We start from the raw sequence: 6,000 nt of genomic DNA on the forward strand, positions 1-6,000 counted from the left end.
AAGAGTGGTGGGGCCTGGACATTGTGGCAGCAGGGAATCTGCCTAGGTGCAGGGTTGACAGGGGGCTGCAATCCAGTCGGTTTTCTGATTGTTCCAATTTTCTCAAAGAAATAGGAAGAAAAGGTATTGGCTGAGAGTAACGATAAGGGAGAGAGTATTGGAGATGCAAGCAGAGAAGGGAGCTTACATAGTCTTCTAGGAGATTAGGAGAGAAAACAGATTAGAGAAGAATAGTAGAATTAGTGGGTCTTCAGGGACAATTCAGGAGCTGTGATGAGGGCCAAGAAGCATAGCTGCCTGTCCTTGCCCAGTGGCACAGGGGAGGAGGGGAGAGAACACTGAGCATTTGCAAAGACTGCTGTGGGGGCCAGGCGTGCCGTAGGGGTCAGGCATGGTGGTTCACACCTGTCATCCCAACACTTTAGGAAGCCGAGGCAGGAGCTTGAAGCCAGGAGTTTGAAACTAGCCTGAGCAACACAACAAGACCCCATCTCTACAAAAAATTTAAAAATTAGCCAAGCACAATGGCTAATGCTTGTAGTCTGAGCTATTCAGGAGGCTACAGTGGGAGGATCGCTTAAGTTCAGGAGTTTGAGGTTACAGTGATGTAGGATTTTTCTTCTTGATCACTTTGCAAGCTGGGGACTTCCTGCCAGTGACACCCCACCCAGGCCCCGCTGGCTAAGCTTGCGTGCCCCAGCTTGCCTGTGTTATAGCTTGTACCCATGTTTGGTGGTTCCCAAGCTCTTGTACTGCACCCAAAAAGAATGAGGATATGCTGGACATTGAGGGGTGAGAAGGGTGGAGAAGCATCTTATTGAGTGATGAAACAGCTTTCAGGAGAGAGGGGACACAGGGGTGGTCCCCCTACCCAAAGGTGGGAAAGTCTCTTGTGTGGCTGGGTCTGGGGCCTTTTATGGACTCAGAATGGGGAGTGCATGCTGACTGGTTTGTGAGTATACAAAAAAGGGTAAAGTGAAGACACCACTCAAAGGTGGGCATGACAGTGTAGAAAACAAATTAGGAAAGGGTAGGTATATGTCTAATAGGTGCAGGGTTGTAACAGTCAGAGGAAGGTGTGCCTAACAGGAAGACAAATCCGGTCTGGGGATTTAACTTGTAGTTTGCTGCTGAGGCTTTAAACTGTCTTCGGCTTGGAGTTGGGGCTTCACCAGGGACCCGCTCCTATCTGCCCAGGCGTTTGGCTGCCTCCTGCTGCTCTCTACAGTGAGCTAGGATCATGCCAGTGCACTCCAGCCTGGGTAACACACTGATACTCCATCTCAAAAAAAAAAACAAAAAAACAAAAAGACTGAAGTGGAAGCAGGTTCCTCAGGGTAGAGCCAGATTTCAGGTACAGCAGGAGGGGAAGAGAATGGAAAAGAGGTTGAGGAAATGGTGAATTTTGCTGATGATATTCCCAAGTTCCAGAAAGTTCCAGATGGCACAGTAGAAGAGTTTTTGGAGTTGGTGAAGAGTGAGAAGTGTCTACTCTGACTGACGTAAGCACAGCATCTGAGGGCAGGATATCGGTGAGGGCCCTTGGGAGCTTGGAGAACTAAGCCTGGAAAACAAGAGCAAGGCCATTGCCAAATTCATAGCACAGAAATGGACTTGTGAAGACACCACTGCTGTAGCTGGGTGCTGAGGACCTCGGGGCCTGCACCATCCCTGCCAGCCAGGGACCCTGGCCGCTGCTGCTGCTGCCCTTCAAACCGCCGACCAACACCTTTCTCCTCTGGCCTGTTTCCCTCACCTGCTCCCACTGTAAAAGGCTGGGCTGGTGCGCCTGAGTTGCTGAGTCGAACTCATGGGCCTTCATCCTCACTTCCAAGCAGGCTGGGGAGTGGGCACACGGCATTTCCAAATTCTACAGTCCATGCAGTTCTTCCTTCTACCAACATTCATAAGGCGGGCATGCGTTATTGGGTTTTTATTACAACCACAGAGCTTCCTCTGGATCATATAAGCAGAAAGGGGCTTATTACAGGACATTAACAGCTCACAGAATCTCAGGGAGGACAAGAGATGCAGTTTTGGAAACTATATAGCCAAGAACAGCACAGTGACCTCAGGCCACCCTTAGTGCAATTTTAACAAAGCTACCGCTGTGCCCCAGCGCGGGCACCAAGTACACTCAGGACCAGAGTGGAGAAGCTCCATCACAGCCTCCCCAGAAAAACTAGAGGCTGCTGCTTCTGCCTTTGCTGAAAGAAAGTTCCCGCGCACACAGCTGTGGCTTTGGGCTGCCCATCCCCATCTCCAAATCCCTGGCGAGTGTGTGCCCCAACTGGCAGAGCCCGTGCACCTGGCCAGCATTAAGGGCGCCTGGACAACATGTTGTTTGTGGATTCTACTGTGAGAGGGTAGAACTCAAAACAGTACTAGCTCTCAAACAGTGAGAACTATCAAAATAGAAGATGTTCAAAGGATGTTGTGTATCTCTGAAGCAGAACTTCATCACTGCCAGGTGGAATTTTCTCTTTTCTCTTCCTTCCTTCCTTCCTTCCTTCCTTCCTTCCTTCCTTCCTTCCTTCCTTTTTCTTTCTTTCTCTCTCTCTCTTTCTCTCTTTCTCTTCTCTCTTCTCTTCTCTTCTTTTCTTTTGTTTTCTTTTCTTTTCTGAGACAGAATCTTGCTCTGTTTCCCAGGCTGGAGTGTAGTGGCATGATCTTGGCTCACTGCAACCTCTGCCTCCTGGGTTTAAGCAATTCTCCTGCCTCAGTCTCCCAAGTAGCTGGGATTACAGGTGTGTGCCACCATGCCCAGATGATTTTTGTGTTTTTAGTAGGGATGGGGTTTCCCCATGTTGGCCAGGCTGGTCTCCAACTCTTGACCTCGGGTGACCCATCCGCCTCACTCTCCCAAAGTGCTGGGATTACAGGCGTGAGCCACCATGCCCGGGTGGAATTTTCTGTATGTAAGAAAACGTTATAGATGTTGGGAAGCTGGAAAATGACAAATAAGAAAAATGACAAGTAGCCGCCACCACTATTCCCAATCTCATTCTTTTCACTGCCCCAGAAGCCACGAGCCACTACTATTTGAATTCATTATTCCACTAAAATGGAAGATCCTTGACGGCCCCTATATTTGTCTCATCTATTTAACAATTGATTCCAAGTGCCTAGAACAGTGCCTGGCACATAGAATGTGCTTGATACATATTTGTTGATGGAATTAAAGACACTCGTTCATTTACTGCATTGAAAAAAGGACAAAACTTCAAGTGGTTTGTAGTTTTAGAAAACTGCCAGAGGTAGCTTTACTTTGAATTTGATTAAAGTATCTACAGTAGAGAGAAGCAGCAGTGTAAATTCTTCCCTCTCAAACCCTAGTGGTTACATAGATTTTATAAAATAGGGTTGGACAATCAAGGGCTAGCAGGAAGTGAGGGAAGGCATAGGAATGGCAGGAAACCCAAAATAAACCTTAATGAGGTCACTGTACGTTCATTATGAATTTAGTGATTGAAATCAGGTGTAATTTATAAATTTTCACTACTACATTAGCTATCTTTTATGATTCATGCTATCACCTAAAACATATTTCATAAATATTAAAATTAGAAGACACAGGGGTTAGGATTTACATTTCAAAAAGCCACCCAGTTCCCATAGCCCTGCTGGGTAAGCACTTATCTCTCTACCTTCGCAGAAAACACAGGAAAAGCACGACCCATGAAAAAGGGCAAAGTGCAGTGAAATGCAATCAAAACCTTTAATCTTTGCCTAAGCAATTCATCCAGAAAGTTCTATAACTCACAAGGCATTATAAAACATTCCACACTAGACCTATTTACAGGTTAACCGCTCCTGAATAAATAAAAGTTCATGTGATAGCTTCATGGCTTTCTCTTAACCAAAGAGGAAAGTAAAACTCATATTTCTACGTTTTTAAATTTTTTGTCTCAAAGGGGGGCTTTATGAAATCTAGTTCCGTAGGTATGTTGTTCCTCTACACTTTATTGCTTGTATAAATATACTTATGTATTCATAAGCAATACTGTGCTAGATGCAGAATTCAGATGCAGGCTACAGAAATCACTGTAGCTATTTTAAACAGAAAGAGAAGAAAGGGATTTAAGATGAGAGACTACAAACCTACAAAATCTTTGAACAGAATGGAGGAGTGAGCTCCAGACTGGGCCTTTAGGAAGGACTCCCAGAAAACATCACCATAGAACTAGAAGCTGCTATCTCTGCCTCAATCAGCGGCCCACCACTAGAAACACGAACATATGGTTTGGCTGGGAGCCAGGGATATGGAAGCAACTCTGTGGTCTCGGGACTGAGCCACTGAGTCAATGGGGATGCCAGTTTGTAAGATAGGGAGTACACTAGGAGGAACAGACGTGGGAAGTAGAAATGGAGCAAGAGTTCCGTTTTAGCCATGATAAATTTGAGATGCCTGTTAGACACTCAAGAGAAGATATTGAGTAAGAAGTTGGATTGACGTTGAGTAAGATGTTGAGTAAGAAATTGGCAAGTCTGGAGCCCAAAGGAAACTCTAAGCTGGAGATTTAATTTTTTTTTTCTTTTTTTTGGAGGTAGAGTCTTGCTCTGTCACTCAGGCTGGAGTGCAGTGGCACAGTCATGGCTCACTGCAGCCTCCACTTTCTGGGCTAAAGTGATCTTCCCACCTCAGTCTCCTGAATAGCAGAGACTACTGGCATTCATCACCATGCGTAGCTAATATTTTATTTTTATTTTTTATAGAAAGGAAGTCTTGTCTTGTTGCCCAGGCTTGTCTCTAACTCCTGGCCTCAAGCAGTTCTCCCACCTCAGCCTCCCAAAGTGCTGGGATTACAGGTGTGTGCCACCATGCCCAATCTGGAGATTTAAGAGGTTTCCTACTATATAGGTCAGGCTGCAATTTGCTTTCTATTTTTTAAATTCAATTATACCTTTAAGATCTACTAACTTCATGAGAACTAGCTTACTGTATTCCGTTCTCTGCCAATCTTTCAGTCTTCAAATCCAGAGTAATCTAGCTCCTACCACAAAGGGCCCACAAAAAGTGTTCTGAAACATCCAGTGTCATCCAAATTCAAAATTGGACAGTTTTTTTTTTTTCAGTTCTTCCTGTAACATTTGGCAGTGTTGGCCACTCTCTGCTTCTTTGACAAGAATCTCAGAACACACTAATAACTGCTCCAGGCAGGAGCCTAGAAGAGGTTACCAAGCTAGAGAAGGAAGCAACAGCATAGCTTGCCAAGAGCAAACAGCCCAGAGGAAACCCACAGCTCTGGTCAATCCTGTTGTTGATTTCTAGATCCAGAGACTGTTGTAGACCTCCCAGTTACAGTGACGTATCTGACAACCTCTCACGAGGTTCTTGAAGCTCCGTGGTGGAGGGTATCTTGGATAAATCCACAGAGACACATTCAAGAGTAAATTCTCCGCTGTTGGAGACCTCACTCACTCTGTTTGGTCTTCACCAAAGACATGGTTTTTAATTCATGGAGCTGCACTACAACAGCTCAAGGACTCCCAGCCAAAGTTCTAGTTTTTCTAGGACTATAAATGAGCCAGTAGTGTGGAAATCGGTGATTAGAAACAAACCTCGCACATTTTTAGACAGAATTATTACAAGTAGCATGTACAAAAGGAAAATAATAGCATACAGTTAGTACTTGTAAGCCTCATTCCACAAGAGGTTGAAATCGAAGTATTCTGGCCTGGCACACCATAGCTGGAACATCACATTTTATTCTAGAAACACATTTGCCTTGGCAAAGAAGAGCGTGCCTAGAGGAGTGGTCAGGATAGTGAGGGATCTGCGATCCTTTGTTCTGAATCTAGGAAAGTCACTGGATATGCCCCCTCCCTGCCACCCCAACAGGGTCTTATGTTTTGAATCTGGAAGTCACTGGATATGCCGACACACACACACACACATACACACACACACGGTCTTATGTTCTGAATCTAGAAAAGCCACTGGATGTGCTGACACATAGACACACACACACACACACACACACACACACACACACACAC

The sequence above is a fragment of the Mandrillus leucophaeus genome, unplaced genomic scaffold (genome assembly GCF_000951045.1).
Source record: "Mandrillus leucophaeus isolate KB7577 unplaced genomic scaffold, Mleu.le_1.0 Scaffold256, whole genome shotgun sequence".
Lineage (NCBI taxonomy): Eukaryota > Metazoa > Chordata > Mammalia > Primates > Cercopithecidae > Mandrillus > Mandrillus leucophaeus.